The sequence below is a fragment of the Homalodisca vitripennis genome, chromosome X (assembly GCF_021130785.1).
Source record: "Homalodisca vitripennis isolate AUS2020 chromosome X, UT_GWSS_2.1, whole genome shotgun sequence".
Classification (NCBI taxonomy): Eukaryota; Metazoa; Arthropoda; class Insecta; order Hemiptera; family Cicadellidae; genus Homalodisca; species Homalodisca vitripennis.
The window spans coordinates 45163246-45178471 of record NC_060215.1 but is presented as its reverse complement, the minus strand read 5'-3'; positions in this window follow the sequence as shown (position 1 = coordinate 45178471).

The following is a 15226-nucleotide window of genomic DNA, read 5'->3' as shown; positions in this document are numbered from 1 at the left end:
AGTGATTTTTAAAACTAAAATATAGTATTGTGATATTAATATTAACCTTCTGAGGAAGAGATTAAATTCCAGATATTAAAATGTATTGTTAATCATTCTTTGTATCGCGTAGCGATGGAAAATGGCTGAAAAAAATTATTACCTTTCCGTGGTAAAAGATTCTTTTGACAATATTACTTACACATTCTTAAGGTTATTAGTTTTGAAGGGGTAATTTTTATCTACATTAACCTTAGTTCTGTGACTGTTATTTAAATAAAACCTCAAAAAGCATGGTCTACTATTTGTTTATCTACTTTGAATATGTTACAAGTCTAAATTAATGTTTAAAAAAGTTTGAATGGTGTTATTGGAATCACAGAACCCACATATCTAGAGATGTTCAGCATAATCATACAATGATATATCAGTCAGTATTGTGTATTATATTTAACATACAGTGCTAAAAGTTAGGAGCTAAGAATAGCACAGCGCACTCTTTCTTGCACACTTAATGTACTAGATTTTCTGTCCTATTTAGTGCAATAAAACTAGCACACTGCTGTCTCCAACCAAGCAATTATCCTGTTTTAGAAAATATATCTACAGGGCTAATACGATGCGATATATGAAACGTGATTGAAGAGTAAAAAGCTCTGGAAAGTTTAAATTAGTGCATTATCGATCATAAATAACAAACCAGATGAGTTGTATTTCCAGTAACGTCTTTTTATTATTTTGATACTTATGAATGCTAAAAAAATCTAGTAATAATGAAAATTGAGAGATTTGTCAATACTACGTTTGCTGATGGGTGTGTAATTCCCCGGAGTAGCTGGTGGTAAAACCTTATTGATAGGACAGATTGACGAAATTCCAATATTTTGGGGGAAAATACCAGTTTAAATAAATATATATGAGCTGATGGAAGTATTGTCAGAAGGAATTTTTAACTGAATTCAACAATTGTTTTTAATTATTATATTCAATGTATATTAAATACCAGTTTTAATTAAATATAAGTGAGCTGATGGAAGTATTGTCAAAAGGACTTTTTAACTGAGTACAACAAAATCTGTTAAATTATTATATTCCATGTAAAAAACATGACTGATCGCGAAAGCTCTAACATTTACAATATATTATTAAATATTTGGTATTTCATTCAAGTGGTTCTTGAATATTTAATTCAGGTATTCTAAACGCAGTATTGAAACAAGTTCAAGTATGTATAGTAGTATTTGATCTTTATATTTATGGAGAAATTAATAGTTTAAGTTTTATTACTATAACGTACATATTATTTCTGTACGCTTACGAAACTAAAAATTATACAATTTTGAAAACATTACTGTTAGTTTTGGTATAGTAATTACCATTATTTTTTGAAGTGTTAGAAAAAAACCTTCTTCACCTTAACTCTTTACCTCTTAATACCTCATAAATTCATTGCCTCTGAAAAATTTGCACTCTTAAAATATAAGAAATTTATTGCTCATAAAATATAATTTTTATTAAAAATATGTAAAATGAAGACCAATTACATATGTAATACAATATTCAACTCCCCGATTGTAGAGTTTTTACTGTATATATATATATATATATATATATATATATATATATATATATATATATATATATATATATACATATTCCATATGATATGACCATTTTTGTTATGCTAAGCCAAATTCCATGTAGTCACATGTAACTTCATCGAACTTGGTCTTGCCTATATAGAAAGAGAAAACTTTTTAGTTGTACAGGTATACGTACATTACGCAAGTGCGATGTATATGATCTATTTATATATTGAATAGAAGTGGAGCACAGCCACCTGATGCTTCGTTGGGGTAACTGAGTCTCAATTGAGGAGGAGGCTGTGGTGTTGCGATAAGGGTTGTCACTTGATGTCGAATAGATTGCTTTTGCATCTGTGGGACACGAATATTGTATAACATATACTCTATTCAATACACCACATGTTGAAAATTACAAATATCCGCTTATAAATACTTTGTTATAATATTTTAAAATGTCTAAGTGTTAATTAACGAAATATTTAAATCTACGACTCATACTTAGAACCCATTTACTAAATTGTTTTTGTTGTAAAAATACTTTATCAGTCAAATGGTTCAATAAAAAAGTAAGTATTATTGAACTTTTGAAATAAGTTTTTACGATATGAAGGATGGATTGAGTGATGTTATTAAAAGATATCTATATCCCAGAAACAATCCCGTATTTTGAATGCCTACATTAGTTTAGCAGGGTCAAAATCCGAGGGTTGGAGTATAACACCTGACAACTAGGGGCCTGCCTCGGAATAGAATATCATGCACAATACCAGAATCTACCTTTTCAAACCAAACGTTAGCAGGCTAGCTGTGTTCTTTCAGTTTCGGACAATAGTTCAATGCTCTTTGCATTCAATCTAATATTTAGGCTATGTATTTGAATGTAAAACATTACTGGTTAATCTAAATTTCAATTATTAAACAGTATAAATATATTACGTTACTAATTGTAATAGATAAAGTAACGTCTGATCTACCTCTGCTTCTGCAGACTTTCCTTGGGATTTTTAAGTTTAGGTTACATAAGCTCCAATTTAAAACTGTAAAAGTTTTACAAATAAATTCATACTCTGCTATTAGTAGCTATGATAACTTTAACACACTATAAAACTTCCAACTCTACACAATCATTTCAAAGAGACTAAAATTTATATTAAAACTGTTTTGAATACATCTAGGAAGGTTATTTTTTATATTTCAAAATAATATGACACACTAAATTCTTTGATATAAAAATTTTGGGTTTTATATTAATTTTAAGCATATTTTTAAGTAACATTTAGTAACAAGTAATAATTCAAGTAACATTTCATATAACACAATGATTACTGACTTATAAATATTAAAGAAATATATAGAATCAGTTTAGTTGTATGTAGTTTGTAGTAAAATTATATCACGTTTACTACAAACTTATTTTTCCGAAATAATTACTTGGTTATTTCTAAGAATGAAATTATGTGTTAATGGTAACTAAAATAATAATTATGGAATACAATATTTCTAAATATCACGAAAACACACCATATATTGTTGTTTTATATTTGCAATAAGTACATTAAATAAGTGATGTAAACATCAAACGTGCAAGTAAAAATTAAAAACTATTGTTAATAAGATTGACTTTGATTGGTCATCAGTATTATAACTATTATTATGTATCTATATATAATTACTCACTATTGGTTTTCGAAATAGGCTTTGTTTGAGTTCATTGCTCTACTTAGTCTCCTAATAAATTTAAACAGCAGATTATATTTCTAGGCCAGGAAGTGACAGTTTTTGTAAAGAGTAAAATAGCTTTTATTGTCTCTCAATAATGTTAGATCATTGTAGCCATTTAGCATGTGTCTTGTTGACCATGAATTGTACAGTTCATGCAGTATCGGATTTAAATCGAAATTCATTTATTTTTAATCAGACGGTAACATAGGATCTTTAGTTAGGTACAAAAGTAATTATTGTTTTATTCATAAACCCTAGGTGACACACGTGACCATGACCTTACATTTTCTGTTAATTAACTGACACAATTTGTAACATGTAATTTTCTTACAGGGGCTTAAACAAGGCATTTTTCATTTTTTTAGAGGAGAATATTATTTAGTTGAATGACAAGTTATGGCCTTTCTTTCTTCCACCTACAATTATACTCCAGTAGCTCAACATCAACGCATGAGACGTCAGCTGGCGGGGTCCGGTTCAACCATGTAAGACACGGAGTTTCAGGATAAATCCGCCGGAGTTCGCTTCAAGGGCTGAAGCGCCTTACAGCGGACGGCTCAGGTACTACAGTACGTAAGTACGCTGTGCCGGGCTGACTCACTCTCTCGGTCGGAGTCTCTCAGTCGGAGTCGCAGTCGTCTTCACCGAACCCACATACGACGCCATAAGGTGCAAGTAAGTCCTAGCCGTGGTAGGTACTTATTTTACCTGCGAAAACACGTTTTTTCCTGTCAATAACGATACGATAAGAAAGTGAGATTACGTACCAAAGCTGCTAATAGAATATTATTTTAGATATAAAATGTAGCAAGAAATTAAATTAGCACGAATAGGACTAAATTTTATTACTAGCAACGAGGAGTTAGGATTTAGTTTCTCGATTTTATCGTTTCTTTTCGAGGCCGCTGGGTTACTTAACGTACGTTGGCACCAGTGTTCATTAGCTTTTGGGCTAGACGTAATATAGTGTAGCTTTTATTTAGTATCGTTTCTTTTCGAGGCCGCTGGGTCGCTTGACGTACGTTGGCACCGGGGTTCCTTAGTTTCGAGCTCAAATCGAGCTAGGCGCGATTTTGAGCGAACTAGTGTTCGCATTTAGTTTTTATTTGGTTTATCGCTACTTCTCGAGGTCGCTGGGTCGCTTGGCGTACGTTGGCGCAAGCGCTCCTCCTTTTCAAGCTTCAGTTAAACTAGCAACTAACGTATTAGGGAAAGTTTAGGTAGGAGAATAGTCATCCTAAAGCAAATGCTGACGCCTTCCCTGTTCCGAGTCTGCGATGATGAAAGCATGTTGATCCGTTGATCATCGGTGCTGTATTTGCTTCGGCTTTTGGTTTCACATCAATTCGGGTCTGAACTGAACCTCTCCCTTTCGAAACCAGGATTTTACCTCTCTCGACTGTTCTATCCGGTGTCTTAGGGTTATATATTCTTATAAACTATCTCAAACCCGATTAGACGTTATAAATTGAGGGAGCTGTTGGCAAGCAGTAAGTTATTTATAGATTAGTGCTGTCAGAATCAATATAGCTTCAGCTCTCGCAGTTGCTAGTCCTATCAGTGTTCTACTATCATTGCTATCCCGTTAGAGGCAGGAGCATATCGAGGGAAGAGACCAATAGAATACATAGAATTAAAATCGCAGCATACATAGAAATGATATGTGTCCAATTTAAAACTTTTTCAACACGTGTTTTCCTTTTGTTTTAATGCTAATATACTTCCAAATGGGAACACTGTGTGGGGTATAGACCAACTGGATGATATATATAATTCTATAGTCTGGAGAACCTCAGTACATGTTGCGAGAGGCTGCGATTACGGTATGCACACCTCCAGCATAGCATCCAACATGATAAACAGCTTCACTCTAGAAACTAAGGCTGTACCGTAGGGATGATAATCTTCTCTGATTTTGGAGCCACTATGTATATTGGTATCCCCAAAAGCTTATAGAACCTTTCCAGTTTAAAAGTTAAGAAACATCCAAAAGTATTGCATCTTTCTAGGTTATAAGGATTATTTATTTATGATGTTTGACATCTTTAGTTGTGCTGTAAACCAGAAACATCCTTAAAACACTTGCATTTCATGTTTTATTGATACATTTTATGAGTGCAAGATCAAAGAGTGATTTTAGTTATGATGTTATGTTTAAACTAAAGCTTAATAATATTATGTTGATACGCCTTGATTCTCCTTCAGGATACACAATCATAAATAGTACACATAACTATCACAACATATAATTTATTTAAAACTTACACTTACAGTAAAAAAATACTATATAGGTAGGTTGTAGAGAAAACAAATTATAACAGGAGCAACCGGGCGGTTTGCGTCTGTCTAAATTAGAATTTTACCATAAATTAGAAGATCCGTTAAATTAGAAGGCTCAACACTGGATCTGGGTTACAACATCACTTGCCATTAGATTTGTGTTTCAGTAGATCTTTTTTAGTGCGCAATAAATAGGTTGTTCTTATGCCCTAACTTTGGTGGCTGGGGGGTTTAGTTCATAACTCCCATGTTTAATTAGGCAATGCAATACACAACACATTTACTATAATCCAGAAATTTAAACAGTAGAGAATATTTATGAATACACATATTTGTAAAGCTTTATACTTTTAGGAATATTTATATAAGTTTGTATTCTATTTTAAATGTGTTAAGAGGTTTTAGGATAAGTAAATGTATTTGAAATTATTAAATATTTTTTATTATTTTCAGAAATCCCTTGTACCAAACCATAGAGAGAGGAAGAACCTCTTGAGTCAACTCCGTGTAGCACAAATGATCTTGTGACAATTTTGCAGGCTGTAATGTATGTTCTGCTATCACCATGTCACAAGGGAGTCCACAAGTACCTAATATACTGTGCCCCACCCACCGTGTATGGCGTTCTTGTCACAACTATAATGAATTCATTTCCAATTCAATGCCTAAATCTCTAGCTCTTGACTTTCCCAGGTCAGGGTAATAAATCTCTTCAGTTGCTCGTAATATTACCAAATATTTTTTTCCACAGAGTTTTGTATTAGATTTCCAAACTGTTCATTACAAACGTAGAATTATATTTAAATTACTTTTAAATAATTTCTTTTATTTATTTGTTTACGTCATTCCATTACTCAGTAAGTATTTTTATGCCTTACTAAGCAAAGTTAGAAATGATTATATCAGAAAGTGATTTGGATAAAATAAACTTTTGCAGTTACAATAAGAATTTCAGTAAACCACTGTATTCCTACACGTAATTACTATAGTGGTTTAGTATAGTATGTCCTCAGTTAGCTAAGAGAGGTTTCAGATCGTATAATATCATTGAATTGTCGTCAGTCAGAGTAGATAAATGAAAAGAGGTTTATTGAGGAAGCGAAAAGTGTTTGGTACAAAATCTTTGATACATATTGTATTGCAGCTATATAATAAACTACTGTATTATAATTTTTGGCTTGACTCAATATTACTGACAACGCAAATATTTGTAAGGATAAAAAATAAAGTCTGGATAAAAATATAAAATAAAGAAAATTTGTTTAACGGTAAAATGTAATATTTTCAATACTGATATAAAAATGATTCTTCATAAAAGGGTGTATAGCAGAAAAGCACTAATTATACAGGCAATACTCTTACCGGATGCTTGTTAATCATTTATATTAAAAAAACTGTTTTTTAATTCTCAATATAACCTATAGACACATAGTTTAAAAGTATGACATCCCTTTTTCTAAAATAAGAGGTACAGTACGATCCTCCTATCTAATTTTTGTTTATTCTCAGTAAATGTTTCTAAATAATATTTTTGTTTAGGAAATATTTAAAATATTTTTATGTAATCTATCTTTCCAATCTCAGGCAAAGCATTTTCTGGAGTTAATCTTTTATTTTAAAATTGTTATAAAATATTATGGTTTATGTTCAATCATATTCCTTCTCTGCAATTTTGAAACCGTCAATATCTTTTCGAAACAAACTTATACTAAAATATTTATGTCTACCAGAGCTTTAAAATTATGTGCTGTATATTATAGGTTTACTCTTTCAAAGTTTTTAAATTTGAACCGGTAACCTCGGTTTTTCACACCTTGTTACTATAATTTGATGAAAATATGTATTTAGAGTAGATTCCTGTAAGTTATTGCATTTTTATCTTTTGGTATCACTCTAATTTTCATCTGCAGGTATAATGACGACTCTGCATATAGTCCAAGTATGCATTATCAGAAAATCCCATGCATAATTGTCTCTACTTGATCTTGGAACTCCAAATGTTACGAAGTCCCATGACATCTTCTGCAGGCGTGCTTTGTGTCCCGTCTACGTCCACCACAGCTGTGTTCAAAGACTGACGAGGAAATGGAACTAAGTGTTTTGTAATTTTAATGAACGTATTAATTGGAAATTGTAACTTTATTAATTGTTTGAGAATGGAACTAAGTGTTTTGTAATTTTAATGAACGTATTAATTGGAAATTGTAACTTTATTAATTGTTTGAGAAAGTTGTATTTGAATTGCAAAGACTTGAAAGTTAAGGTACAACTAGTGGAAAGGGAAGTTTGATTTTTAATTTTGGAATTTTGAGTGAACTTAGTTAGAAGTGAACATTTTTATTTTAGTTATTTCCAAATGGTATTTGATTTTTATTTCAAAACTTTATTATTTTATTTCAGAAGAGAGGTCTGATGTTTTTAGTTTGATATATATGACTGAAAATTATATTTCTTGCCAAAGGACCTTTTTAATATTAATAACCGGTTGTTAAATTCTTTACTAAAAATAGAAAGTGATGAAATTTTGAAACATTGAACTTTTTAATTTGCCAGTTTAAAATAAACCCATTATTGTTATTTAGAAGTGTGATTTCATTTTAGACAAACCAGATAATATTTAATAGTTTAAGAAAATTGTAATACATTTTAATGAATATTCACTCGGAGCTTACTAATCAAAAAATATTTTATATCGTCTTGGATGTCTAATTGATAATTTTATTGAGAATATTCTGGAATATTAATATCTACAATCCAAGTCATTATATTTTCTGCACCACTCTGCTTGTAATGTATCCAGTGAATTAAAAAAAAAAAACTTATACAAACTGTTATAGAAAAAACTTTTGCAAGACCTTGTGTTGTATAAAAATAAGATGTGGCAGTTAAGTAAAATTGATTTAACCAACAATGGCTCTCAAAGTGGACCATTTAAGTAAGGACGAATTACTTTCTGAACTGTGGTTCTGTGGTGTAGAAACTAGTACTGATGACACTGTAGATAAAATTATTGAGGCAGGTAGTAGGTCTCAACATTGTTGGTGATAAACTAAACTTATCTAGTAAATTAAGTGGCAATGAGGGATATAAGCAATGTGCTGCTATGTATGAAATGTTCGGTCTTCGAGTGGAGAAGGCAATTAAGGGTACTAATAATTTGAAAATTTTGAGATACCAGATTAAAATCGCTCATTGGCTAAGGTGCATGACTAACTTAAAGGGTTTATTCAATTTATCTTGAAAAGAAATAGATAAAATGTCCGAGGATTTAATAGCTCAGAAAGAGTGAATAAAATCGTTAGACTTGGACGAACAATTATGTAGTGAGATAGAACGCCGATTATCAGAATCAAACCTGGAATCGTAAAAGTAAAATGTAGCACCTGTAAATAGTACTATAACGACTTGGATTGTAGAGATTATTATTCTGACATCCAAGACGATATAAAATATTTTTTGATTAGTAAGCTCCGAGTGAATATTCAGTAAAATTTATTACTAGATGTTTAACTATTAAATATTATCTCGTTTGTCTTAAATAAAAATCACAGTTCTAAATAAAAACAATGGATTTATTTTAAACTGGAAAATTAATAGGTTCATGTTTCAGAATTTTCATCACTCTATTTTCCACAAATAATTGACAAAACTTTTAGCAATTGTAAAAGGTCCTTTGGCAAGACATAAAAGTATTAATCAAATATATCTAACTAAAATCAGAGATCTCTTCTAAAATAAAATAATGAAGTTTTAAAATAAAAATCACTGCAACCACTTGCAAATAACTAAAATAAAAATTTTCACTTCTAAGTTCACTCAAAATTCAAAAATAAAAAATAAAACTTCTCTTTACACTAGTTGCACCTTAACTTTCAAGACTTTGCAATCCAGATACAAATCGCTCAAACAATAATTAAAGTTCAATTAATTTCAAATTATTAATTCACAATAAAACAGTTCCAATTAAATATTAATACATTTCCAAATTTCTATTAAAGTTATTATCAAAGTTCTATTTCCGTTCACTTTTCCTGCAAGTTTGAACCAAATATGACTTGTATGATTCTATTGTGCTCTAATGTTAATCGAGAATTAGTTATCCAGGTTGCTCTGTAGTTTCTATGAATTTAATTTTTCCTATTAAAAAAGACAAGAAAATTAATTTCATATCAGATCTGGAAGACTATTTCAATACAACGTACAAGAAATTTGGTGCTTACCTCAAAATCCCACGCGGAAACAAATTTAGAAACACGGTGCACTGTCATCAACTAAAATCACGACAATCACCAAAAGAAGGGCGAAAATTATGAGCTGGTGGTTTTTATAGTTCCCCTCCCCCCAATTCTAAAGGACATCCGCTGTGTTCTCTCATTGGCCCAGTCGTATCCAAATGGAGAACAATAGCCTTCTCAGATCTAACGTAACTGCAGTACAAGATAAGTTGTGATCAATTCAAGGCAGTGAACAGCCTTCCTCATAATTTAAAATTACCAGCACTAACTTGCCAAAGGATTACATATTCGATTTTATCCTAACTTCTCACAATCTAATTTAAAATTAAATCCCAATATTTCTTTCAAAAATCTTTTCATGTAATTAAGTTTTAGTAAAAAAAAACCAATGTAGCTTAAAAACGCTACAAGTACTAATGGAAAAATTACCTGTAATGTGAGTAATAATGTTATCGCACCTGAAAATCGGTCCATTGTTTATAATAAGTTGCCTAACCCACTCGAAGGATATTGTAGGATGTTCAAGGTCACTAACGGACTAAAGGTGAATGAACTATTAGATTTTTTTTTAAATTGTACACAAATTAAAAACCGAAACGATATGTTCCGATTTAGAAATTCTAGAAATGTGCGTTGGAAGCAAAAGGGTATGGACAACCCATCAGTGTTGTAGATGAGAATTTTCTAACAACTTTTGTACCACTTGAAGAAATTAACCAATGTATATTTAAAAACACTACAATGTGCACGATAGATTGGTATAAATTGAGCTGTTATTGAGTATTTTGGTGTATATATTACGATATAAGCTTTGCTTTATTTTAATTATGAATATAGTATAATATAATATATATATATATATATATATATATATATATATATATATATATATATATATATATATATATATGTATTATTATGTTAAACTGTGGTTGCCGTATAATATTGTTTTTTCATTATTTTTAATTGAGTGCTGTCAATACTATTTTTGGATGTAAGTGTTATATTATCTTTATATATATTACGACGTAATGTTTGGATGTTATGTAATAATGTTTTTCTATAATTTATAATTGGAGTGATTTTAACACTTATTTGGATTTAAGTATTTATTATTATGCATTGTTGCTTTCTTATTTCTTAAGTAGTATAGCAACATAATAATTTAGTTATGTTATTTTGTTCTTAGTTTTTAATGTCTAGCATGCCATATTTTACTTAGATATACGTGGTATGAACGAAATAGTTTACCCTTGACCCAATAAATAAATAAATAATGGCGATACGATCTATACTGTCAATTAGGCCTTTGTTATGTTGACTCTCATGTATTACAAAACTCTTATAAATATTTGTATACATTTCATATCACTGTGTCTTCTACTTCCATACTAATATTTTTTTTCTGATTATTTTTAGACTAAAGGCCATTTATAAGCTAAGATTATGTTTGAAACCTGAACAAAGTAAACTTGTGGTTGATTACACTTTTTCGGAGTATGACTTATATTTCCTGAGGAGGGTAGGTTTCTGAAAGGAAATTTTTTCTTGATAGCTGCAATAAATTAAAGAATTGCCGGGCAATATACAAGATGGGAAACATTAATTGTCAGGTTTGATAACTAATACAGATCCATAGCCTTACTATATACTTATATTTATATTAATCCAGCCTGTGCTTGAAATCAGTGTAAAAAATCTCATTATCAGGAAGCCTGGTAGATATAGATAACGTATTTAGGGGATAACACTTCCTCTAAATAGAAACATAGTCCTATTTGTTAAATAAGCTGTAAAAAATGAATGAGTTTAAATATGAAAATTGCGTTATTTCACGCAATCAAGACTTCTCCAGTGTCAATGCCTAGAACTGTTTGACTACAGGTATCTCACACACTGTCTGAGACGTTGACAATATAAGTATTCAATATAAAAAATGATCTTCAGTTGGGTGACGTGATGTGTAGTTTCAAATTATTTTGATATTGGCTATACGTTAAATGTTTTGATTTCAAATTTCAATAACACTCAATTGAACCATAAGTAAAAATCATGTTGTTGGTGTGATCGGAAACCTCTTCTGTAACATTAGGCATTTCAGAAAAAGTAGTGAAATACTTACAGTTTTGATAAAATATGTTCACTGAGATTTTCCAACCACAATCTAGCCAAAATCAAAATACAAGTGATACGTTTAAATAATGCGTCTTCCGTATGCCATCTACTGTGTCTGAGATAACAAACATACTATACACACAACTAGACCTTTATTATTAACTTTTTACAATGATAAATACTGCAGTTTCATACTTCTATAAGTAATGGAAACGTACCTGAGAAATTAAGAATCTGTATAATAGAAAGAAAGAAATATATAAATATAAAAGGATTTTCTTGCACCTGCACTATCGTTGTTCTGCTTGCATATTTTCTAAATAAACTTTGGACTACCATCACTAATATTACTTTAGCATCTTATTTGTGGGTTTGGCAGCGCATAAATTATGTTAGCTGGGGTAAACCCGGCAGAAACAATGTAAAAACATATTCCATTCGAAATTGTATGCTCTCCTTTCACAAACGAATATACAAGGAATTTCAGGCAAATTAACTCAAGTGACTCATTTCCACTCTTAATTAGCTCAAAACCAACAGTTCTAGATAGAACAACAGTATTTCATTTTTTTATAATTAATGTTATAATGCGTGTATAGGAAGATTGTGCCAAAAATGGAATCTAATCATCATTGGATAATGTGAGAAAATAGATATCTGGCTGCTTTCATGTCCTGAGTTGTTACGCTCGTTAGGTTTCAACATGGATCCTAACGTTTGAATTTCCTCATTTAATCAAGGAGAAATTCTCCTGCGAAGCAATCAATTCCTCCTTTGCCCAAAAACGTCAATCTCCCAATGTCTATATTCGCTTTCGACAGGAACCACTTAGTTACCATGATCTAGTTACACTCTTAAAATTGTATTTTGATAGTCTTTAGACAGTTCAAAATACAACGCGTCCAGAAATTAAGGAAGCAGCATTGGAGTTGAGATACAGTTATAAATTTCAAATGACTTTAGCTTGAGTGATTATATTGAAGTTTTAAATTGGAAAAATTAAAATGTGGAGGATAAGATTTTCACGTTGAATGCTGAAAACACCGAAGACATATTTGTAAAGAGTTTGTGTATAATGTGTGATTTACAGCAAAATGTAACTGGCCTGTTTGGTATACGTTTTGCAGTACAACACTTTCACCGTATTTCTAAAAATAGTCTGCATAATATATATTTAAGCTACACTTGAATTTAATATATGTTATTGTTATTATTACAAAATACCGATTGCACAACTTGTATTGTGTGTTTTATGAAAAATGTATAACTAATTATTATTGTCACATACACCTTTCATGCCTCATCTAAAAGCATTGAACCCCATTTGTTATAATTGTTACGTATTATTGAAAGAAATGCGTCTCTCCTACTCCAGTTATATTTACAATGAAAGTTTAGTTCAAAGCCTTAGCAAAATTCTAAGTTTCATCAAGATAACTTTAGTACAGTCAATAATTTGTATCTGGCAAATGAACGAGCTTTTACTTTCTAGCCGTGAAACTCCCAATGAAAAAAAATTTTAGTAAAGAAAGGAAACTTTCAAAGCCTGGTGACTGCATATAAACACCAAGTAATATGGATATTACCTTATTTACGGGTTCCTATTCAGTCATATACGAGAGTAATATATCGTCGATTGGGTCCTTCTCATAAAACAACAAATGCCAGATGTTTGAACCAGCCGATAATCTGGTAACTTGGTAAGTACCTATTCACACCTTTTTTCAAAATATTTCCCGTTTAGCATTATGCTCATTTATATTCTCTGTGCTTAAAACTAATTCTCTGTTTTTAAATATGCAGGGGAATAACACACATTCAGTCGGAGCCAAATAATCTGATCTGGTTTCAAACTATTTATCATCAAATTTTCCATACCCACATATAACCAATACAACCAACCATACAACTAATCAGAGACCCCTACTTAGCTTTTCCTGAAGTTTCTAAAGATATTCGGAGTAGATGTTACAAAATCTTACTCGTATGCTAAATAATATATTTAAACACAACTTCAAGCTCTTTAAAGTCTTCCTAGTTCAAATCATTTACCATATTCATAATATGAGACTAAAAATGTTGGTCCAAATTTTGGTGTATATGGCTTCCTATTGGTGCCGTAAAGAGTTGTGACAATGTAGACTTGTTTGGTAACAACTTTGAGCACGTTTGAACTTGAGAATGACTTATTCATGTAATTTTTAAGTTTCAACTATTACCGTAATTTTATCTAATATTATGTTCTCAGGCCTAAGGGTGATTTTTAATATAAATTATATTTTTAAAGGTTCAGTAAAGGTTACGAGATCGATAAGTTAAGAACACAGCCGACTCACGCAATCACAAAACAGTAACCATGGTAACAGCTCCCCTACATTACTGTACTGCTGTATATTGAACCGCACTTTGGGAATTGTTATATAATGAAGACACCTGCTGTCATTAACTCCATTTAGTTATAGGTTCTACCAAAATTCACATTGATATTAAAGGTTTTGTATTAAACTAAACTAATTTAAATTGATAAAAAATCATGAATTCACTAGTTTCATATATGTGTTAACAATACAAATGTAGAATACTGTAAATATAATGTAAAAATTAAAGGTTTTATTTCTTTATTTAATAGTACAACGTTATAAAAGTACTACTTAGTCAACTTCTGATTATGTTACTACCACCTTTATTGGAAAAGTTTTAAAATAAACCAAATGAAGGGGATAACTAGTTGACATATTTAGATAACAATTATTTGTCTAAATTAAACACATAATGAGCAAATAAAAGGTTCTTCATAAAATACTAAATGACTAATCAGAAAGATACTCGAATTTCCTTTATATATAAAAGTCTTGGTTTTGAATATTTTGATAACAAATTATTTATGTAGATAACAACAACCGAGTGTATTATAGAAAGGATTGCAGTATGTACATTACATGGACGTGGGGTCATCCTGCCTTAAATAGAAATAAAATAATACAAAAGATCTCATTCTCCCATGTAATTGATTAAAAAATACTTTATATTATATATATATATGCAAAGTTGAGAACGGGTAAAATAATAATAGTTATAACAATAAATATAATATAATAATGTTTAATCCAATTATTTCCCCCCGCTAATTAGCTCTAGTGAAGTTAATTCTCTAAGTTTTATCTAACTTTTGTACATAGGTAAATCAGAATCATAGCCAGCTTTCGCCACATGTTTTGTACTTTAAATTGTAAAAACTTATTTTGATTTTTCAGTTTTTGGCAATTTTATCCTGTGGAAGTTCTCTTTCCATATATACATCATACTCAT